Source organism: Ambystoma mexicanum, chromosome 10 (genome assembly GCF_040938575.1).
Source record: "Ambystoma mexicanum isolate Mex_15411 chromosome 10, UKY_AmexF1_1, whole genome shotgun sequence".
Lineage (NCBI taxonomy): Eukaryota > Metazoa > Chordata > Amphibia > Caudata > Ambystomatidae > Ambystoma > Ambystoma mexicanum.
In genome coordinates this window covers 512,851,220-512,875,951 of record NC_090932.1, presented here as the reverse complement: position 1 = coordinate 512,875,951, position 24,732 = coordinate 512,851,220, and positions in this window count along the sequence as shown.

The following is a 24,732-nucleotide window of genomic DNA, read 5'->3' as shown; positions in this document are numbered from 1 at the left end:
ATAGACACACGGGGCATGAGCGGGGGGTGGGGGAGGGATAGACACACGGGGCATGCGCAGGGGGTGGGCGGGAGGGATAGACACACGGGGCATGAGCAGGGGGTGGATGGGAGGGGTGGGTATGAGCAGGGGTTGGGCGTTAGGGATGGGCATGAAAGGGGGGTGGGCGGGAGGGGTAGACACATGGGGCATGAGCGGGGAGTGGGCGGGAGGGTTAGACACACGGGGCATGAGCGGGGGGTGGGCAGGAGGGATAGACACACGGGGCATGAGTGGGGGGGTGGGCGTAAGGGGTAGACACACGGGGCACGACGGGGGTGGGCGGGAGGGGTAGACACACGGGGCATGAGCGGGGGGTGGGCGGGAGATGTAGACACACGGGGCATGAGCGGGGGGTGGGCGGGAGGGGTAGACACACGGGGCATGAGCGGGGGTGGGCGGGAGGGGTAGACACGCGGGGGGTGGGCGGGAGGGGCATGAGCGGGGAGTGGGCCGGAGGGGTAGACACACGTGGCATGAGCGGGGGGTGGGCGGGAGGGTTAGACACACGGGGCATGAGCGGGGGGTGGGCGGGAGGGTTAGACACACGGGGCATGAGCACGGGGTGGGCGGGAGGGGTAGACACACGGGGCATGAGCGGGGGTTGGCAGGTTGTAGACACACGGGGCATGAGCAGGGGGGTGGGCGGAGGGGTAGACACACGGGGCATGAGCGGGGGGGTGGGCGGGAGGGGTAGACACACGGGGCATGAGCGGGGGGTGGGCGGGAGGGGTAGACACACGGGGCATGAGCGGGGGGGTGGGCGGGAGGGGTAGACACACGTGGCATGAGCGGGGGGCGGGTGGGAGGGGTAGACACACGGGGCAGGAGCGGGGGGTGGGCAGGAGGGGTAGACACACATGGGGCATGAGCGGGGGGTGGGCGGGAGGGGTAGACACATGGGGCATGAGCGGGGGGTGGGCGGGAGGGGTAGACACACAGGGCATGAGTGGGGGGGTGGGCGGGAGAGGTAGACACATGGGGCATGAGCGGGGGGCGGGTGGGAGGGGTAGACACACGGGGCAGGAGCGGGGGGTGGGCGGGAGGAGTAGACACATGGGGCATGAGCGGGGGGTGGGCGGGAGGGGTAGACACACGGGACATGAGCAGGGGGTGGGCGGGATGGGTAGACACACGGGGCATGAGCGGGGGGTGGGCGGGAGGGGTAGACACACAGGGCATGAGCGGTGGGGTGGGCGGGAGGGGTAGACACACGGGGCATGAGCGGGGGGGTGTGCGGGAGGGGTAGAGACACGGGGCATGAGAGGGGGGGAGGGGAGAGACACACGGGGCATGAACAGGGGGTGGGGCAGAGGGGAGGGACACACGGGGCATGAGCAGGGGGTGGGGGGAGGGATAGACACACGGGGCATGAGCGGGGGGTGGGGGAGGGATAGACACATGGGGCATGAGCGGGGGTGGGGGGGAGGAATAGACAACGGGGCATGAGCGGGGGGTGGGGGAGGGATAGACACACGGGGCATGCGCAGGGGGTGGGCGGGAGGGATAGACACACGGGGCATGAGCAGGGGGTGGATGGGAGGGGTGGGTATGAGCAGGGGTTGGGCGTTAGGGATGGGCATGAAAGGGGGGTGGGCGGGAGGGGTAGACACATGGGGCATGAGCGGGGGGTGGGCGGGAGGGTTAGACACACGGGGCATGAGCGGGGGGTGGGCAGGAGGGGTAGACACACGGGGCATGAGTGGGGGGGTGGGCGGAAGGGGTAGACACACGGGGCATGACGGGGGTGGGCGGGAGGGGTAGACACACGGGGCATGAGCGGGGGGTGGGCGGGAGATGTAGACACACGGGGCATGAGCGGGGGGTGGGCGGGAGGGGTAGACACACGGGGCATGAGCGGGGGTGGGCGGGAGGGGTAGACACGCGGGGGGTGGGTGGGAGGGGCATGAGCGGGGAGTGGGCCGGAGGGGTAGACACACGTGGCATGAGCGGGGGGTGGGCGGGAGGGTTAGACACACGGGGCATGAGCGGGGGGTGGGCGAGAGGGTTAGACACACGGGGCATGAGCACGGGGTGGGCGGGAGGGGTAGACACACGGGGCATGAGCGGGGGTTGGCAGGTTGTAGACACACGGGGCATGAGCAGGGGGGTGGGCGGAGGGGTAGACACACGGGGCATGAGCGGGGGGGTGGGCGGGAGGGGTAGACACACGGGGCATGAGCGGGGGGTGGGCGGGAGGGGTAGACACACGGGGCATGAGCGGGGGGGTGGGCGGGAGGGGTAGACACACGTGGCATGAGCGGGGGGCGGGTGGGAGGGGTAGACACACGGGGCAGGAGCGGGGGGTGGGCAGGAGGGGTAGACACACATGGGGCATGAGCGGGGGGTGGGCGGGAGGGGTAGACACATGGGGCATGAGCGGGGGGTGGGCGGGAGGGGTAGACACACAGGGCATGAGCGGTGGGGTGGGCGGGAGGGGTAGACACACGGGGCATGAGCGGGGGGGTGTGCGGGAGGGGTAGACACACAGGGCAGGAGCGGGGGTGGGCGAGAGGGGTACACACAGGCATGAGCGGGGGGGTGGGTGGGAGGGTTAGACACACGGGGCATGAGCGGGGGGGGTGGGTGGTTTGCGGTAGACACACGGGGCATGAGATTGGGAAGACACACGGGGCATGAGTGGGGGGGTGGGCTGGAGGGGTAGACACACAGGGAATGAGCGGGGGCTGGGCGGGAGGGGTAGACACACGGGGCATGAGCGGGGGGGTGGGCGGGAGTGGTAGACACACAGGGCATGAGCGGGGGGTGGGCGGGTGGGGAGAGCCACACGGGGCATGAGCGGGGGGTGGGCACGAGGGGAGAGAGACACATGGGGCATGAGCGGGGGTGGGGGGAGAGACACACGAAGCATGAGCGGGGGGTGGGCGGGAGGGGTAGACACACAGGGCATGAGCGGGGGGTGGGCGGGAGGGGTAGACACACGGGGCATGAGCGAGGGGTGGGCGGGAGGGAGAGAGACACGGGGCATGAGCGAGGGGTGGGCGGGAGGGAGAGAGACACGGGGCATGAGCGGGGGGTGGGCGGGAGGGAGAGAGACACACGGGGCATGAGCGGGGGTGGGGGGAGGGGAGAGACACACTGGGCTCGAGCAGGGGGTGGGGGGAAGTGGAGAGAGACACACGGGGCATGAGCGAGGGGTGGGGGGGAGGGGAGAGACACACGGGGCATGAGCGAGGGGTGGGGGGGAGGCGAGAGACACACGGGGCATGAGCGGGGGTGGGGGCGAGGGGAGAGACACACAGGGCATGAGCAGGGGGTGGGGGGGAAGTGGAGAGAGACACACGGGGCATGAGCGGGGGAGGGGAGAGACACACGGGGCGTGAGCGGGGGGTGTGGGGGAGGGGAGAGACACACGGGGCATGAGCAGGGGGTGGGGGGGAGGGATAGACACACGGGGCATGAGTGGGGGGTGGGGGAGGAATAGACACACGGGGCATGAGCGGGGGTTGGGGGGAGGGATAGACACATGGGGCATGAGCAGGTGTGGGCGGGAGGGATAGACACACGGGGCATGAGCAGGGGGTGGGCGGGAGGGGTGGGCATGAGCGGGGGTTGGGCGTTAGGGATGGGCATGAAAGGGGGGTGGGCGGGAGGGGTAGACACACGGGGTATGAGCGGGGGGTGGGTGGGAGGACTAGACACACGGGGCTTGAGCGGGGGGTGGGCAGGAGGGGTAGACACACGGGGCATGAGTGGGGGGTGGGCGGGAGGGGTAGACACACGGGGCATGAGTGGGGGGTGGGCGGGAGGGGTAGAGACACGGGGCATGAGCGGGGGGGGAGGGGAGAGACACACGGGGCATGAGCAGGGGGTGGGGCGGAGGGGAGAGACACACGGGGCATGAGCAAGGGGTGGGGGGAGGGATAGACGCACGGGGCATGAGCGGGGGGTGGGGGAGGGATAGACACATGGGGCATGAGCGGGGGTGGGGGGGAGGAATGGACACACGGGGCATGAGCGGGGGGTGGGGTACGGATAGACACACGGGGCAGGCGCAGCGGGTGGGCGGGAGGGATAGACACACGGGGCATGAGCAGGGGGTGGATGGGAGGGGTGGGTATGAGCAGGGGTTGGGCGTTAGGGATGGGCATGAAAGGGGGGTGGGCGGGCGGGGTAGACACATGGGGCATGAGCGGGGGGTGGGCGGGAGGGTTAGACACACGGGGCATGAGCGGGGGTAGGCAGGAGGGGTAGACACACGGGGCATGCGTGGGGGGGAGGGCGGGAGGGGTAGACACACGGGGCATGACGGGGGTGGGCGGGAAGGGTAGACACACGGGGCATGAGCGGGGGGTGGGCGGGAGATGTAGACACACGGGGCATGAGCGGGGGGTGGGCGGGAGGGGTAGACACACGGGGCATGAGCGGGGGGTGGGCGGGAGGGGTAGACACACGGGGCATGAGCGGGGGTGGGCGGGAGGGGTAGACACACGGGGCATGAGCGGGGGGTGGGCGGGAGGGGCATGGGCGGGGAGTGGGCCGGAGGGGTAGACAAACGTGGCATGAGCGGGGGGTGGGCGGGAGGGTTAGACACACGGGGCATGAGCGGGGGGTGGGCGGGAGGGTTAGACACACGGGGCATGAGCGCGGGGTGGGTGGGAGGGGTAGACACACGGGGCATGAGCGGGGGTTGGCAGGTTGTAGACACACGGGGCTTGAGCAGGGGGGTGGGTGGAGGGGTAGACACACGGGGCATGAGCAGGGGGTGGGCGGGAGGGGTGGGCATGAGCGGGGGTTGGGCGTTAGGGATGGGCATGAAAGGGGGGTGGGCGGGAGGGGTAGACACGCGGGGGGTGGGTGGGAGGGCTAGACACACGGGGCTTGAGCGGGGGGTGGGCAGGAGGGGTAGACACACGGGGCATGAGTGGGGGGTGAGCGGGAGGGGTAGACACACGGGGCATGAGTGGGGGGTGGGCGGGAGGGGTAGAGACACGGGGCATGAGAGGGGGGGAGGGGAGAGACACACGGGGCATGAACAGGGGGTGGGGCGGGGGGGAGGGACACACGGGGCATGAGCAGGGGGTGGGGGGAGGGATAGACACACGGGGCATGAGCGGGGGGTGGGGGAGGGATAGACACATGGGGCATGAGCGGGGGTGGGGGGGAGGAATAGACACACGGGGCATGAGCGGGGGGTGGGGGAGGGATAGACACACGGGGCATGCGCAGGGGGTGGGCGGGAGGGATAGACACACGGGGCATCAGCAAGGGGTGGATGGGAGGGGTGGGTATGAGCAGGGGTTGGGCGTTAGGGATGGGCATGAAAGGGGGGTGGGCGGGAGGGGTAGACACATGGGGCATGAGCGGGGGGTGGGCGGGAGGGTTAGACACACGGGGCATGAGCGGGGGGTGGGCAGGAGGGGTAGACACACGGGGCATGAGTGGGGGGGTGGGCGGAAGGGGTAGACACACGGGGCATGACGGGGGTGGGCGGGAGGGGTAGACACACGGGGCATGAGCGGGGGGTGGGCGGGAGATGTAGACACACGGGGCATGAGCGGGGGGTGGGCGGGAGGGGTAGACACACGGGGCATGAGCGGGGGTGGGCGGGAGGGGTAGACACGCGGGGGTGGGCGGGAGGGGCATGAGCGGGGAGTGGGCCGGAGGGGTAGACACACGTGGCATGAGCGGGGGGTGGGCGGGAGGGTTAGACACACGTGGCATGAGCGGGGGGTGGGCGGGAGGGTTAGACACACGGGGCATGAGCGGGGGGTGGGCGGGAGGGTTAGACACACGGGGCATGAGCACGGGGTGGGCGGGAGGGGTAGACACACGGGGCATGAGCGGGGGTTGGCAGGTTGTAGACACACGGGGCATGAGCAGGGGGGTGGGCGGAGGGGTAGACACACGGGGCATGAGCGGGGGGGTGGGCGGGAGGGGTAGACACACGGGGCATGAGCGGTGGGTGGGCGGGAGGGGTAGACACACGGGGCATGAGCGGGGGGGTGGGCGGGAGGGGTAGACACACGTGGCATGAGCGGGGGGCGGGTGGGAGGGGTAGACACACGGGGCAGGAGCGGGGGGTGGGCAGGAGGGGTAGACACACATGGGGCATGAGCGGGGGGTGGGCGGGAGGGGTAGACACATGGGGCATGAGCGGGGGGTGGGCGGGAGGGGTAGACACACAGGGCATGAGCGGGGGGGTGGGCGGGAGAGGTAGACACATGGGGCATGAGCGGGGGGCGGGTGGGAGGGGTAGACACACGGGGCAGGAGCGGGGGGTGGGCGGGGAGGAGTAGACACATGGGGCATGAGCGGGGGGTGGGCGGGAGGGGTAGACACACGGGACATGAGCAGGGGGTGGGCGGGAGGGGTAGACACACGGGACATGAGCGGTGGGGTGGGCGGGAGGGGTAGACACACAGGGCATGAGCGGTGGGGTGGGCGGGAGGGGTAGACACACGGGGCATGAGCGGGGGGGTGTGCGGGAGGGGTAGAGACACGGGGCATGAGAGGGGGGGAGGGGAGAGACACACGGGGCATGAACAGGGGGTGGGGCGGAGGGGAGGACACACGGGGCATGAGCAGGGGGTGGGGGGAGGGATAGACACACGGGGCATGAGCGGGGGGTGGGGGAGGGATAGACACATGGGGCATGAGCGGGGGTGGGGGGAGGAATAGACACACGGGGCATGAGCGGGGGGTGGGGGAGGGATAGACACACGGGGCATGCGCAGGGGGTGGGCGGGAGGGATAGACACACGGGGCATGAGCAGGGGGTGGATGGGAGGGGTGGGTATGAGCAGGGGTTGGGCGTTAGGGATGGGCATGAAAGGGGGGTGGGCGGGAGGGGTAGACACATGGGGCATGAGCGGGGGTGGGCGGGAGGGTTAGACACACGGGGCATGAGCGGGGGGTGGGCAGGAGGGGTAGACACACGGGGCATGAGTGGGGGGGTGGGCGGAAGGGGTAGACACACGGGGCATGACGGGGGTGGGCGGGAGGGGTAGACACACGGGGCATGAGCGGGGGGTGGGCGGGAGATGTAGACACACGGGGCATGAGCGGGGGGTGGGCGGGAGGGGTAGACACACGGGACATGAGCGGGGGTGGGCGGGAGGGGTAGACACGCGGGGGGTGGGCGGGAGGGGCATGAGCGGGGAGTGGGCCGGAGGGGTAGACACACGTGGCATGAGCGGGGGGTGGGCGGGAGGGTTAGACACACGGGGCATGAGCACGGGGTGGGCGGGAGGGGTAGACACACGGGGCATGAGCGGGAGTTGGCAGGTTGTAGACACACGGGGCATGAGCAGGGGGGTGGGCGGAGGGGTAGACACACGGGGCATGAGCGGGGGGGTGGGCGGGAGGGGTAGACACACGGGGCATGAGCGGGGGGTGGGCGGGAGGGGTAGACACACGGGCCATGAGCGGGGGGGTGGGCGGGAGGGGTAGACACACGTGGCATGAGCGGGGGGCGGGTGGGAGGGGTAGACACACGGGGCAGGAGCGGGGGGTGGGCAGGAGGGGTAGACACACATGGGGCATGAGCGGGGGGTGGGCGGGAGGGGTAGACACATGGGGCATGAGCGGGGGGTGGGCGCGAGGGGTAGACACACAGGGCATGAGCGGGGGGGTGGGCGGCAGAGGTAGACACATGGGGCATGAGCGGGGGGCGGGTGGGAGGGGTAGACACACGGGGCAGGAGCGGGGGGTGGGCGGGAGGAGTAGACACATGGGGCATGAGCGGGGGGTGGGCGGGAGGGGTAGACACACGGGACATGAGCAGGGGGTGGGCGGGATGGGTAGACACACGGGGCATGAGCGGGGGGTGGGCGGGAGGGGTAGACACACAGGGCATGAGCGGTGGGGTGGGCGGGAGGGGTAGACACACGGGGCATGAGCGGGGGGGTGTGCGGGAGGGGTAGACACACGGGGCATGAGCGGGGGTGGGCGGGAGGGGTACACACAGGCATGAGCAGGGGGGTGGGTGGGAGGGGTAGACACACGGGGCATGAGCGGGGGGGTGGGTGCAAGCGGTAGACACACGGGGCATGAGATTGGGAAGACACACGGGGCATGAGCGGGGGGGTGGGTGGGAGGGGTAGACACACAGGGAATGAGCGGGGGCTGGGCGGGAGGGGTAGACACACGGGGCATGAGCGGGGGGGTGGGCGGGAGGGGTAGACACACAGGGCATGAGCGGGGGGTGGGCGGGTGGGGAGAGCCACACGGGGCATGAGCGGGGGTGGGCACGAGGGGAGAGAGACACACGGGGCATGAGCAGGGGGTGGGGGGAGGGATAGACACACGGGGCATGAGCGGGGGGTGGGGGAGGGATAGACACATGGGGCATGAGCGGGGGTGGGGGGAGGAATAGACACACGGGGCATGAGCGGGGAGTGGGGGAGGGATAGACACACGGGGCATGCGCAGGGGGTGGGCGGGAGGGATAGACACACGGGGCATGAGCAGGGGTTGGGCGTTAGGGATGGGCATGAAAGGGGGGTGGGCGGGAGGGGTAGACACATGGGGCATGAGCGGGCGGTGGGCGGGAGGGTTAGACACACGGGGCAAGAGCGGGGGGTGGGCAGGAGGGGTAGACACACGGGGCATGAGTGGGGGGTGGGCGGGAGGGGTAGACACACGGGGCATGAGCGGGGGGTGGGCGGGAGATGTAGACACACGGGGCATGAGCGGGGGGTGGGCGGGAGGGGTAGACACACGGGGCATGAGCGGGGGGTTGGCGGGAGGGGTAGACACACGGGGCATGAGCGGGGGGTGGGCAGGAGGGGCATGAGCGGGGAGTGGGCCGGAGGGGTAGACACACGTGGCATGAGCGGGGGGTGGGCGGGAGGGTTAGACACACGGGGCATGAGCGCGGGGTGGGCGGGAGGGGTAGACACACGGGGCATGAGCGGGGGTTGGCAGGTTGTAGACACACGGGGCATGAGCGGGGGGTGGGCGGGAGGGGTAGACACATCGGGCATGAGCGGGGGGTGGGCGGGGAGGGGTAGACACACGGGGCATGAGCGGGGGGGCGGGCAGGAGGGGTAGACACACGGGGCATGAGCGGGGGGTGGGCGGGAGGGGTAGACACACGGGGCATGAGCTGGGGGTGTGTGGGAGGGGTAGACACACATGGGGCATGAGCGGGGGGGTGGGCGGGAGGGGTAGACACACGGGGCATGAGCGGGGGGTGGGCGGGAGAGGTAGACACACAGGGCATGAGCGGGGGGGTGTGTGGGAGGGGTAGACACATGGGACATGAGCGGGGGGCGGGTGGGAGGGGTAGACACACGGAGCAGGAGCGGGGGGTGGGCGGGAGGAGTAGACACATGGGGCATGAGCGGGGGGTGGCGGGAGGGGTAGACAGACGGGGCATGAGCGGGGGTTGGCAGGTTGTAGACACACGGGGCATGAGCGGGGGGGTGGGCGGGAGGGGTAGACACATGGGGCATGAGCGGGGGGTGGGCGGGAGGGGTAGACACACGGGGCATGAGCGGGGGGGTGGGCAGGAGGGGTAGACACACGGGGCATGAGCGGGGGGGTGGGCGGGAGGGGTAGACACACGGGGCATGAGCTGGGGGTGTGTGGGAGGGGTAGACACACATGGGGCATGAGCGAGGGGGTGGGCGGGAGGGTTAGACACACGGAGCATGAGCGGGGGGTGGGCGGGAGAGGTAGACACACAGGGCATGAGCGGGGGGGTGGGTGGGAGGGGTAGACACATGGGGCATGAGCGGGGGGCGGGTGGGAGGGGTAGACACACGGGGCAGGAGCGGGGGGTGGGCGGGAGGAGTAGACACATGGGGCATGAGCGGGGGGTGGGCGGGAGGGGTAGACACACGGGGCATGAGCGGGGGGTGGGCGGGAGGGGTAGACACACGGGGCATGAGCGGGGGGTGGGTGGGAGGGGTAGACACACGGGGCATGAGCGGGGGGTGGGCGGAGGGGTAGACACACTAGGCATGAGCGGGGGTGGGCAGGAGGGGTAGACACACGGGGCATGAGCGGGGGTTGGGCGGGGGGGGTAGACTCACGGGGCATGAGCGGGGGGTGGGCGGGAGGGGTAGACACACGGGCATGAGCGGCGGGTGGGCCGGAGGGGTAGACACACAGGGCATGAGCGGGGGGTGGGTGGGAGGGGTAGACACACGGGGCATGAGCCGGGGGTGGGTGGGAGGGGTAGACACACGGGGCATGAGCGGGGGGTGGGCGGGAGGGTTAGACACACGGGGCATGAGCGGGGGGTGGGCAGGAGGGAGAGAGACACACGGGGCATGAGCGGGGGTGGGGGGAGAGACACACGGGACATGAGCGGGGGGTGGGCGGGAGGGGTAGACACACGGGGCACGAGCGGGGGGTGGGCGGGAGGGGTAGACACACGGGGCACGAGCGGGGGGTGGGTGGGAGGGGTAGACTCACGGGGCATGAGCGGGGGGTGGGTGGGAGGGGTAGACACACAGGGCATGAGCGGGGGGTGGGCGGGAGGGGTAGGTACACGGGGCATGAGTGGGGGGTGGGCAGGAGGGGTAGACACACGGGGCATGAGCGGGGGTGGGCGGGAGGGGTAGACGCACGGGGCATGAGCGGGGGGTGGGCGGGAGGGGTAGACGCACGGGGCATGAGCAGGGGGTGGGCGGGAGGGTTAGACGCACGGGGCATGAGCAGGGGGTGGGCGGGAGGGTTAGACACACGGGGCATGAGCGCGGGGTGGGCGGGAGGGATAGACACACGGGGCATGAGCGGGGGTTGGCAGGTTGTAGACACACAGGGCATGAGCAGGGGGGTGGGCAGAGGGGTAGACACACGGGGCATGAGCGGGGGGTGGGCGGGAGGATTAGACACACGGGGCATGAGCGGGGGGGTGGGCAGGAGGGGTAGACACACGGGGCATGAGCGGGGGGGTGGGCAGGAGGGGTAGACACACGGGGCATGAGCTGGGGGTGTGCGGGAGGGGTAGACACACATGGGGCATGAGCGGGGGGTGGGCAGGAGGGGTAGACACACGGGGCATGAGCGGGGGGTGGGCGGGAGGGGTAGACACACAGGGCATGAGCGGGGGGGTGGGCGGGAGGGGTTGACACACGGGGCATGAGCGGGGGGTGGGTGGGAGGGGTAGACATACGGGGCATGAGCGGGGGGTGGGTGGGAGGGGTAGACACACGGGGCATGAGCAGGGAGTGGGCGGGAGGGGTAGACACATGGGGCATGAGCGGGGGGTGGGCGGGAGGGGTAGACACACGGGGCATGAGCGGGGGTGGGCGGGAGGGGTAGACACATGGGGCATGAGCGGGGGGTGGGCGGGAGGGGTAGACACACGGGGCATGAGCGGGGGGTGGGCGGGAGGGGTAGACACACGGGGCATGAGCGGGGGGGTGGGCGGGAGGGGTAGACTCGCGGGGGGTGGGTGGGATTTGTAGACACACAGGGCATGAGCGGGGGTTGGGCGGGAGGGGTAGGTACACGGGGGCATGAGCGGGGGTGGGCGGGAGGGGTAGACACACGGGGCATGAGCGGGGGGTGGGCGGGAGGGGTAGACACATGGGGCATGAGCGGGGGGTGGGCGGGAGGGGTAGACACACGGGGCATGAGCGGGGGGTGGGCGGGAGGGGTAGACACACGGGGCATGAGCGGGGGGTGGGCGGGAGGGGTAGACTCGCGGGGGGTGGGTGGATTTGTAGACACACAGGGCATGAGCGGGGGTTGGGCGGGAGGGGTAGGTACACGGGGCATGAGCGGGGGGGTGGGCAGGAGGGGTAGACACACGGGGCATGAGCGGGGGGGTGGGCAGGAGGGGTAGACACACGGGGCATGAGCTGGGGGTGTGCGGGAGGGGTAGACACACATGGGGCATGAGCGGGGGGTGGGCAGGAGGGGTAGACACACGGGGCATGAGCGGGGGGTGGGCGGGAGGGGTAGACACACAGGGCATGAGCGGGGGGGTGGGCGGGAGGGGTAGACACATGGGGCATGAGCGGGGGGCGGGTGGGAGGGGTAGACACACGGGGCAGGAGCGGGGGGTGGGCGGGAGGAGTAGACACATGGGGCATGAGCGGGGGGTGGGCGGGAGGGGTAGACACATGGGCATGAGCGGGGGGTGGGCGGGAGGGGTAGACACACGGGGCATGAGCGGGGGGTGGGCGGGAGGGGTAGACACACGGGGCATGAGCGGGGGGGGCGGGAGGGGTAGACACACAGGGCATGAGCGGGGGGTGGGCGTGAGGGGTAGACACACTAGGCATGAGCGGGGGTGGGCAGGAGGGGTAGACACACGGGGCATGAGCGGGGGTTGGGCAGGAGGGGTAGACTCACAGGGCATGAGCGGGGGTGGGCGGGAGGGGTAGACACACGGGGCATGAGCGGGGGGTGGGCGGGAGGGGTTGACACACGGGGCATGAGCGGGGGGTGGGTGGGAGGGGTAGACATACGGGGCATGAGCGGGGGGTGGGTGGGAGGGGTAGACACACGGGGCATGAGCAGGGAGTGGGCGGGAGGGGTAGACACATGGGGCATGAGCGGGGGGTGGGCGGGAGGGGTAGACACACGGGGCATGAGCGGGGGGTGGGCGGGAGGGGTAGACACATGGGGCATGAGCGGGGGGTGGGCGGGAGGTGTAGACACACGGGGCATGAGCGGGGGGTGGGCGGGAGGGGTAGACACACGGGGCATGAGCGGGGGGGTGGGCGGGAGGGGTAGACTCGCGGGGGGTGGGTGGGATTTGTAGACACACAGGGCATGAGCGGGGGTTGGGCGGGAGGGGTAGGTACACGGGGGCATGAGCGGGGGTGGGCGGGAGGGGTAGACACACGGGGCATGAGCGGGGGGTGGGCGGGAGGGGTAGACACATGGGGCATGAGCGGGGGGTGGGCGGGAGGGGTAGACACACGGGGCATGAGCGGGGGGTGGGCGGGAGGGGTAGACACACGGGGCATGAGCGGGGGGTGGGCGGGAGGGGTAGACTTGCGGGGGGTGGGTGGGATTTGTAGACACACAGGGCATGAGCGGGGGTTGGGCGGGAGGGGTAGGTACACGGGGGCATGAGCGGGGGGTGGGCAGGAGGGGTAGACACACTAGGCATGAGCGGGGGGTGGGCGGGAGGGGTAGACGCACGGGGCATGAGCGAGGGGTGGGCGGGAGGGGTAGACGCACGGGGCATGAGCGGGGGGTGGGCGGGAGGGGTAGACACACGGGGCATGAGCGGGGGGGTGGGCGGGAGGAGTAGACACACGGGGCATGAGCGGGGGGTGGGCGGGAGGGAGAGAGACACACGGGGCGTGGGCGGGAGGGGTAGACACACGGGGCATGAGCGGGGGGTGGGCGGGAGGTTTAGACACACGGGGCATGAGCGGGGGGTGGGTGGGAGGCGTAGACACACGGGGCATGAGTGGGGGGTGGGCAGGAGGGGTAGACACACGGGGCATGAGCTGGGGGTGTGCGGGAGGGGTAGACACACATGGGGCATGAGCGGGGGGTGGGCAGGAGGGGTAGACACACGGGGCATGAGCGGGGGGTGGGCGGGAGGGAGAGAGACACACGGGGCGTGGGCGGGAGGGGTAGACACACGGGGCATGAGCGGGGGTGGGCGGGAGGTGTAGACACACGGGGCATGAGCAGGGGGTGGGCCAGAGGGGTAGACACACGGGGCATGAGCGGGGGGTGGGTGGGAGGCGTAGACACACGGGGCATGAGCGGGGCGTGGGCGGGAGGGGTAGACACACGGGGCATGAGCAGGGGGTGGGCGGGAGGTTTAGACACACGGGGCATGAGCAGGGGGTGGGCCAGAGGGGTAGACACACGGGGCATGAGCGGGGGGTGGGTGGGAGGCGTAGACACACGGGGCATGAGCGGGGGGGTGGGCGGGAGGAGTAGACACATGGGGCATGAGCGGGGGGTGGGCGGGAGGGAGAGAGACACACGGGGCGTGGGCGGGAGGGGTAGACACACGGGGCATGAGCGGGGGGTGGGCGGGAGGTTTAGACACACGGGGCATGAGCAGGGGGTGGGCCAGAGGGGTAGACACATGGGGCATGAGCGGGGGGTGGGCGGGAGGGGTAGACGCACGGGGCATGAGCAGGGGGTGGGCGGGAGGGTTAGACACACGGGGCATGAGCGCGGGGTGGGCAGAGGGGTAGACACACGGGGCATGAGCGGGGGGTGGGCGGGAGGGGTAGACACACGGGGCATGAGCGGGGGTGGGCGGGAGGGGTAGACACACGGGGCATGAGCCGGGGGGGTGGGCGGGAGGGGTAGACACATGGGGCATGAACGGGGGGGTGGGCAGGAGGGGTAGACACACGGGGCATGAGCTGGGGGTGTGCGGGAGGGGTAGACACACATGGGGCATGAGCGGGGGGTGGGCAGGAGGGGTAGACACACGGGGCATGAGCAGGGGTGGGCGGGAGGGGTAGACACACAGGGCATGAGCGGGGGGGTGGGCGGGAGGGGTAGACACATGGGGCATGACCGGGGGGCGGGTGGGAGGGGTAGACACACAGGGCATGAGCGGGGGGGTGGGCGGGAGGGGTAGACATATGGGGCATGACCGGGGGGCGGGTGGGAGGGGTAGACACACGGGGCTGGAGCGGGGGGTGGGCGGGAGGAGTAGACACATGGGGCATGAGCGGCGGGTGGGCGGGAGGGGTAGACACATGGGCATGAGCGGGGGGTGGGCCGGAGGGGTAGACACACGGGGCATGAGCGGGGGGTGGGCGGGAAGGGATAGACACACGGGGCATGAGCGGGGGGGCGGGAGGGGTAGACACACAGGGCATGAGCGGGGGGTGGGCGTGAGGGGTAGACACACTAGGCATGAGCGGGGGTGGGCAGGAGGGGTAGACACACGGGGCATGAGCGGGGGTTGGGCGGGAGGGGTAGACTCACGGGGCATGAGCGGGGGGTGGGTGGGAGGGGTAGACACACGGGGCATGAGCGGGGGGTGGGTGGGAGGGGTTGACACACGGGGCATGAGCGGGGGGTGGGCGGGAGGGGTAGACACACGGGGCATGAGCGGGGGGTGGGCGGGAGGGGTAGACACACGGGGCATGAGCGGGGGGGTGGGCGGGAGGGGTAGACACACGGGGCATGAGCGGGAGGTGGGCGGGAGGGAGAGAGACACACGGGGCATGAGTGGGGGTGGGGGGAGAGACACACGGGGCATGAGCGGGGGTGGGCAGGAGGGGTAGACACACGGGGCATGAGCGGGGGGTGGGCGGGAGGGGTAGACACATGGGGCATGAGCGGGGGGTGGGTGGGAGGGGTAGACTCGCGGGGGGTGGGTGGGATTTGTAGACACACAGGGCATGAGCGGGGGGTGGGCGGGAGGGGTAGGTACACGGGGGCATGAGCGGGGGGTGGGCAGGAGGGGTAGACACACTGGGCATGAGCGTGGGGTGGGCGGGAGGGGTAGACGCACGGGGCATGAGCGGGGGGTGGGCGGGAGGGGTAGACACACGGGGCATGAGCGGGGGGTGGGCGGGAGGGGTAGACACACGGGGCATGAGCGGGGGGGTGGGCGGGAGGAGTAGACACACGGGGCATGAGCGGGGGGTGGGCGGGAGGGAGAGAGACACACAGGGCGTGGGCGGGAGGGGTAGACACACGGGGCATGAGCGGGGGGTGGGCGGGAGGTTTAGACACACGGGGCATGAGCAGGGGGTGGGCCAGAGGGGTAGACACACGGGGCATGAGCAGGGGGTGGGCGGGAGGTGTAGACACACGGGGCATGAGCGGGGAGTGGGCGGTAGAATGGCTGGACGGAATTTCACCAAATTTGCTCAAAGGAGCGGGGGCTTGGACCAGAAAGCATGCTTTTGTGTGTTCGGTGGAAATCGGACCGGTACATCCTCTGCAAAACACTGAAATGTACATCCCCAAAAATTAGTGATATCTGGGTCCGTTCCGCAGACCCATTTCCCTGTTTGCTCCACCGACAGAAGTGACATTGGATCACGGTACGACATGGTGTTGGAGAAGTGTGGACGCGGCCAGTGTTTGACTGGAGGGAAGCGTGCTGTGTGTCAAAATTTTTGGGGAAGGCCGCCATTGGTATATCGAGGACAGTGCAGCGGCGGAAGGGTCTGGAAAATGTATTGTACGCATTGTGTTGGCGCCAATAAGGGAGGGAATGGCTGGGGGAGTGAGAAGTAGTTTATATGTGACACATGTATGCTAGTATTTTTTGTGGTGAGTGGAGGCAGCTGTCGTAACGGTCCCTTAGCTTCTGCCGTGACCTGTTTGCGGCAAACTCTTTTCGTGGTGAGTGGTGGCAGGTCATATGCAGATAGGGAGTGAATTGCACATGACATAGGTTGGGTGGGAACGCGGGTGGCGTTGCGCTGTGGATGGAATGCAGTAGTTTGGCACATGGAGGCATGCATGGGTGAATGAAGGTGCAGTGGGTCTGTGGAAGGATTACACTATTGGTGCATTGCCAAAGCCCATATACTGTAGGCTGTAGGGCATGCACTGAGGAGCGTAGGGCTGCAATATACACACTGCAGGAAGGCATGTTTGAGTCTGCATCCCGTACAGGGTGGTGCTTGCATACTGCGGTGTGTGCAGATTGGTTGCAATAGCATTAGTTCTGAAAACTGAATGTGGGTAGGTTGGCAGTGACACAGTACTTTGTGAATAGGAGTGGGTACGCCTATAGTATGTGAAGGAAAGTGTATAGGGGTGCAGGAGAGAGTGTTTTCTTTCCACATTGTGTTAACTGTTGCAATTTGTTGCTACATAACTACGTGGTGGTGCGCAGGTTGGGTAGGACTGCTGGTGGCAGTGGTGTGTATCTCGATGGTCGTAGTTTGTGAAATGGCGAAATGCATGGTGGCATTACGTTGCTGTAGGTGTGTTCAAGGCCTGTGCTGCGTTCAGAAATGTTGAAGTAGGCCGAATGTTGTGAAAATGTTGTGGTTAGTGACACAATACTTTGTGAATGGCTGCGGGTAGAGGTGGTGGAGGATGTGGTATGTTTGTGCATTCTGGTAAGTGCGACCTGTATTCGTGATTGGGTGCTTTATGGTGTGGTGGAGTTGGGGTGAAGTGCTGCTACCTACGTGTGGCACGATTGTGCAAAATGGTAGCTGCCCACATGGCAATTATGTTAATAGTTGCCATTTGTTGCTGCGTAGCGCCATGGCGGTGTACAGGTTGGGTAGGAGTGTTGGTGGCAGTGGTGTCTATGTGGATTGGCGCAGTTGCTGATATGGAGACATGCATGGTGGCAATATGTTGCCGTGAGTGGGTTCAAGGCCTAGACTATTGGATGCATGCTGTAGGCCATGCATTCAAGAGCCCAGGTCTTGAGGACACTCATGGCAGTAATGCATTTTTCAATGTGCATGAGTTAGAGGGTGGTGATATATAAGGAATGAGTGGGGAGCACATTTAAGCCGTTATAGGTCACTGTTGCAAACAGATTGCGGGTAGGTTGGCAGTGGCACACTACTTTGTGAATGGTAGTGGGTACGCCCATAGCATGTGATTGAAAGTGCACAGGGATGCAGGAGAGAGTGTCTTGTTTGTACATTATAGTAACTGTTGCAATTTGTTACTGCATAGCTCCATGGCGGTGCCCTATGATTGGAGATGCTGCAGTGAAAAGTCACTGTGTGTGGGCACTGGGTGCAATGCTTGTATACTGTCAGTATGTTACAGGGTATGGTTGAAGGGCAGCTTATGTGTGCTTGTATAGTGTGCTGTGTGCAAAATGCGTGCAGTTTGGGCAATGTTGTAAACATGTTGTGTTTACGTTGCCAGTGAAACAATCCTTTCTGAGTGGAAGTGGGTAAGACAATAGCATGTGAATGAAAGAGCATAGGGGTGCCGGAAACAGTGTCATGTTTTTACATTATGGTAACAGTTGTATGTAATGATGTGTATGTCCATTGCAGTGTTGAGGTTGGTTAGGAGTGCTGGTGCCAGTGGTGCATATGTGCATAGTGGTAGTTGGTGAGATGCTGACACATATTGTTGAAATATGGTGGAGGGAATGTGTACAAAGAGCAGACCCACTGGAGCAAGGCATGTTTGCCAGTGTATGAGGCACAGGGTGGTGATCTTTGGAGAATGCGTGTGGAGCACATTGTCACCATGCTACAGCAACACAAGTGAGTTGCAAAGCATGTACTGTGCATTCTATGGTTGTGGTGATAGTTGGAACATACTACAGTATTTGTTGTGCGGCAGGAGATGGTGCAGTGAGAAGTTGGGTAGTGTGGCCCCAGGGTGCACTGTGTAACTAATGTGAGTATGGAAGTGGGTATGGTTGAAGTGCAGTTTATATGTGATTGGTTACTCTGCTGTGTGCAGATGTATTGAAGTAGGCCCCATGTTGTGAAGGTAGTGTGCATAGGTTGGCAGTGACACAACAGCGTGTGAATGGTAGTCCATAGGGGTAGTGCAGGCTGCGCTATGTTTGTGGCTTCTGCTAAGTGTGACACATTTTCGTGAATGGGTGTTTTATGATTTGGGGGATATGGGTAGAACTGCCGCTACGTATGTAATGTTTGTGCATAATATTAGGTGCCCACATGGACGCTTGCTTGGATGTGTAGTGTTGTGGTGGGTGTGGAAAGGTTGCAATGTTGTGTCCATAGTTAAATGTGTGTTGGGGGCATGTTAGGATGTTTGTGGATGCTGCAATAGTGCCTTCTTTAGCAGAGGTTTCTGGTGGAGGGGCTTTGTAATGAAACGGAACATGTACTGAGAGTGTTTAACGGTAAATAAGGAGTGGTGTATAGAAATGACAGTGTGCAATGCAGAGGTTTTGTATGTGATTGGTGCATGCATGTTTTGAAATGTGACAGCACCCAATTGGGGGAGTGCTGCAAAAAGTGACCGTGCAAAGGGAAGAAGTATTGTCAGAGCTTTACTGGGCCGTGGCCCTCACTGTAGATGGGAAAGCGTATGTACACATCCTCCCATTATGAGCAGCGTGGAAATGGAAATGGAATTGTGGGAAATTGGCAATAAGGAGTTTAGGGTGTGGTTCATAGGAAGGGGCGGTACCATTTCGTCACAATACTGTGTCGTGAGGGTGGTCGACATGGAGTGACGCACAGTGCTTATCGTCGGTGATACATTTATGCGCCATCTGCACAGGTGTTGAGTGCAAAGAGGCGGTACTTGTAATTTCGGGTTGGAAGGAGTGGACACTTTCTGGGCCTGTCAGGGTGACTGCAGTCTCAGCGGGATGGTTCGCCTTTGCAGATATATGGCATCCGTCACAAACGTGGACAGTGTCGTGGTGCACTATGGAAGTGTCCATTTGGGTTACATGTCGTGTGGATGATTAATCTGTTAACTGGTGAGGTTGCTGACCGCAGTGATGCGTATTTTTCCTACTGCCAAGGTGGTTTTCTCATGCATAATAACACCAAGAGCAGTGTGGGTCCATGACAGTGTAATTTGTCCCCAGTCAGTGGTTGGAAGGTGTGTTATAAACAGAATTATGCAGCAGTTTATGCAGACTGCTGGCATGTTCTCCATCCACTATGAGATGATGAGGTCGCAAAATATGCAGTGGTTCCGTAGAAATGGCATTTATTTGAGCGCCATTGGCAATGCTGTTTTCTTTCACACTGTGCAAGAAGAATTGACCAGAATGTTGTAAAAATGTGTCCGGCAAAGAGAAACGCATATAAAGAGAAAATACAAAAATAAATTGCTTCCACGCATGTAAAAAAAAAACACTTTATACATATATGCTGGAAGATTGAATGCCCTGCCCAGTTTCATATTGTTTACCACCCACCCCCCCCACCTTCACTATCACGAAAAGATAGTAGATTACACGGTACTTTCAGGATGGCACGTGCCACATCCTGGGTGGCTATGTGGATGTATGCGGATGGAGAAATCGTGCATACTTTCATTGCACTTTGTAGTGGACGTGCTTTGGAATGGCACGACATTTGTACTGTAAATGTGTAACAGTACATTTAAAGTGTTCGATGATGGAGGCTCTAATGCAATTGGTGGAGGCGTGTGTGCCTATTTACCAGCAACCTCATGAAGTAGAGCTGCAGAGAAGATAGTGCAAAGGGAAGAAGGACTGTTCAAGTTTTACAGGGGTGCAGCCCACACACTACTTTAGGAGGCGCACATGCCAAAATCTGCCCTTTACACCACCTTGCCCAATTGCCATGGCAGTGTGGGGATTAGCCAATCAGGTAGTGTGGGTGTGGTTAACAGGAAGGGGAGGTGAAACGGTTGCACATTATACTCTGTGTACTGAGGATGGCTGACATGGCGAAACGTATTGTGTGGACTGTAGGTGATCCCTTTGTCATAGATCTGCAAAACTATGCCCTGCAAAGAAACTTTAAAGGCAATTTTGGTTTGGAAGAAGTGGACGCATTGTGGAACGCTGTGTATGAGTGCCATTTCGTCGATATGCATGCACTTTGCAAAGACCTCGCCACGTTTCGGGTAGTAGATGTTATCGTAATACATTATGGCGGCATGCATATGGGTTACCTGCCTTGCTTACATTTGTTCCATAGACTGAGGAGGTTGCTGGATGTCACGAGGATGTTTTTTCGCACTGCGAAGGTGCTTTTCTCATCTATAAAACCGCCAACATCCATGGCCTACTGCTCATGGATGTTGTTCCGAGCCAGACGAAGGAAGGTGTCTCATCAACAGAAGCATGTACACTTTTTTGTCCGCTCGTGGAATGTTCCTCTGCAACAATGACCTTATTACTTGTGGAAATGCTGAGTTTTTCCAAGAAAATGGCATTTTCTTATCATCCATTGGCAATGCAGTATTGTTTGCTCATCTACAGGATGCAGTGAAGACTTTCCTGAACTACTGTGCGTAGAAGAAAACACAAAAGCTACTAAAAACAGACAAAAAATGTGTTTTGTAGAAGGATCTACATAAAAAAAACAGACTCTTTTAAGAGTCACCCCCAATTCCGAACTCCCCCTGCCCTGGTTGCAAGTTATTCCCCCACGACCGTACGCAGCACGAAAGTCACATGCAGGGATTTTGCAGGTGGCGGCTACGAAAATGGAACTGTGGGGATTGTCCAATGAGTTGCTTAGGATGTGCGGCAATAGGAAGAGGGACGCCTGCTGCACTGGGGACCGGCTCTCGACGTACTTGGGGACCGCACGTCCCACATTCAACGCTCCTCACCAAGCTGGCCTATGGAAATGGGACTCTAGCGATTGTCCTATCATGTGCTGCTCAGGGTGTGCGTCAGAGGAAAGCACGCCAATAGGAAGAAACACTCCTCCTGATTTACTGGGGCGCAGCCCTGGCGGTACTTGGAGAAAGGCATGTGCCACATTCTGCATTTGTGAGCATGCTGGCCAATAGAAATGGGACTATGTCAAAAAAGAGGAGCGCCTGCTACCTTTTGTGAAATATGTGTAAGGGACTTGGGGTTGGTCACCCTAAATTACCTGGGGGCAACAAGACGTAGTCTCCCTGCTCACTGTGCTCAGAGAGGCACAGCTTCACCTCACTGATGAGGCCCAACAAGGCTGAAACACGTATATGGGGTTGCTGTCGGTACTCTTGTTCAGAGTGAAATTGCCATAGCATTTCGGTGCTGGACTGCCCATGTGGGCGGGATAAAGACTGATATGCAAATGGTTATTTCCCATCTTTGAAAGGTACAGTGAGCAAAAAGCGTGTGCTGCAAACTCTCACCTCTGAACAGGTTATCATGCCATGTTCTCTCTGGAGAGGAGCGCCTGCTACCTTTTGTGAAAGAAATGGGACTATGGCCTTTGGCCAATCAGGTGCTTTGGGTGTGCGTCACAGGAAATGGAGGCTTTCACTTTCCCCATTACTTTGTGTATTACGGCTGGCAAACATGGGAAGACATACAGTTTTCGTTGTGGGTGATGGCTTTGTGGAAGATCTGTGTGTGTATGCTCTCCAAGAAGACATGTCTGGCAATTTTGGTTTGGAGGGAGTGGACGCTTTGTGGAGTAGTGTCGAATCATGCTGTTTTGGCAGACTGTTTCTAGAATGTTGACACGTAGCCTCTTCGTCAACTGTACATGTAGTGATCGTGCACTTTGGAGCCTTCTTTATGAGTAGCATGCCTTGTTCCTGTGTGTTCCGTCAACTGAAGATTATGATGAAAGCAGTGCAGCGCTTTTTTCCTACTGCCAAAGTGCTTTTCTCATGTATACCCCGAGAATAGTGTGAAAGTATTCCAATGATTCCTGTCGCCGGCCAGAAGTCAGAAGGGGTCTCATTAACAGGAGCAGGTGTGACTTCTAAAGTGCTGCTGGGATGTTCTACTGTGAGAATGAGAACATTGGTTCGCGATACATACACCTTTTCAAGACAAATGGCATGTATTTTTCGTACACTGGCAATGAAGTGTTGTTTTGCAATCTACACACTGCACTGAAGAGCATATTGTAAGAATGTTAGCTAACGTTGAAAACACACATTTACGTATAAAAACAGCAAAACACGTGTTTCTAGGGCAGTAGCTTTAAAAAAAAATGTTAAAAAAAACACAAACAAAGATCCCAAAGGTTCTTTTCAGAGCCAGCACAACTAATGTCTGCTCTGCTGGTTGAAAGTTATTCTCCCACTCCCGCGTGCGCCCAGCACGAAAAGTCACCGAATATTGTGATAGTTGCAGGATGGCACGTGTTACAAATGCCCCTTCTTTTGCAGATGACGCTCATGGAAATGGGCCTGCAGACACTACGGGATTGGGTAACAAGGTTTGTGGGTGTGGTGTGTACAGACAGACTGTGCAAAACAGTGTATTTGGGGACTGAAATGTAGAGGGTGTGGCAATGGCTGTGTGTTCACGAGGCACAGCGTGCAGGTTTTAGGCGATTGTGACATACATTGACTGAATGCAAATGGAAAACACTGTGCAGTGCCTACTTATTTTGCAATCTATGATGTGAATGTGTAGTGCTATGGAGTAGCTACAATGAAGTGCCTGATTTTGGTTTCTCTGTGTGACACGTTGGTTGCAAGCAATCATGCCAATATCATTGTTGTTGATTATGCAGGGAAAATTGCACAGCGTTTTACACGAGTTTCAGTGCCGTTTGCGATGAAGGAGGCACTTGCCCAGTTCATGCGTTTGTTTCCGATCTTTGGCATAAGTTTTTACCGCATTGTGCAGTCACTGATGTGGGAACGTCACTTTCTATTTGGTCGGTGAATGCAGACAGCACAGTACATTGCAAAGAAGTGTATTACTGCCTTTCGTTGACATGTGCCAATGACATACTTTGCCCCTGCGAATATGACGGTTCACAGCACAAATACTTTTCCTCAGCTTTAACGTTCATCTTAGCATGCCAGCCATCCGATTTTTGCACACCGCCTCTACATTGGTTTGATGCCCTTCTTGAAAATATTCATACTTATTTGTAGTTAGTTTTGCACTGTGACTCTCTTGAAAATGCTCTGCAACATGTAAACAAACCTATTTGTGCAGTGACCCCCTTTCTAACCGATTCCACTACAGTGTTTCCCACACTGCCACACGTCTAGATGTGCATGTGTGCATTGGCAATTCTGTTGTTGATCTGTGCAAGGTGCTTTTTTTATTTTCCTTTTGTTCCTTTCCCAGTTCATTTTAATTTATCATGCTGTTCTCACACACGCCACAGAAGGAACGACAGCAAAGGTCAGGTAGAGAAGGGGCAGCAACTACCTGGGTACTATAGGGAACGTTCCAGGAGACAGAATTATTGGGTGGCCCCCACGTACGTAGGCACCAGTCATTGTAATGCTCCCGTAAGGACCGTTCCCACACACTTCAAAGTAGCTACCATCTGTACAGTAGCACATTCCAGTACATGCACAATACAATGCCCTTTGCCGGGTAAGGGTCTGTAGTGTTGAACATGGTTTGCTATGGTTGTTATACAGCTCCGCTGCCCTACAGGAGTGCCCCTCTTGTTGCCTGTAGCAGTTGTGGGCAATGCTGTACATGAAAGTAGGATACGTAATTGTTGGAAGGGCGGTAGCCTGCCCACTAGTCCCCTGTGCTTTCATTTCAGTTGTTGTTACATACAGTATAACCACTTTATGCTACGCCATTAGTGTTAGGGGTAGCATTCATGGATATGCATACATTGTGGAATACAAGACTGTTTACAAGAACGGGAAACACAGCTTTATCACGTGCAGCAGGAAGCCATTTATTGTGTGCGACCCATGCAGCTAATGCGCTTTTCTAACCACCACTAAGGTCGTTTGCGCTCTGCATATTCTGCAGTTTTTTTATTTGCCTTTACATGCACTAGTATGTGCATGAGGAAGGTGCACAAGCTTTGTCATTTTGCAGACTTAGTACAAACTGTCCCACCTGCAGTTACATGTTTTCTTCACCTGCACGACTGGCAGGCAACCTCTTGATACTTTCAGTCACACTGCTGAGTGCACACACAATGTATCTGTTTAACAGGTCATGGAAAGGCAACCAGCAGATAAATCAAAGTAATGCGACATTTACCACAGCCACGTGACATTGCAGGTTGCTATTCCTTGTTTACCAGTGGCCGTTATACAGTAAGGAGTACTTTAGCCACACATTGGTCCGGAAAGCTGCAGTGTGATTGCACATATGACAACTAGGTGCAGTGTACCTAGGAAACGTCCATATTGCTCATCTGTAGTTATCTCGGGCAGTAGTGTGCGGTACAGATTTATCATGCACTGTTAACAGAAAAAGAGAGCCTCCTGACACACTAAACAACATTTACTATGTACATCTGTAATTGG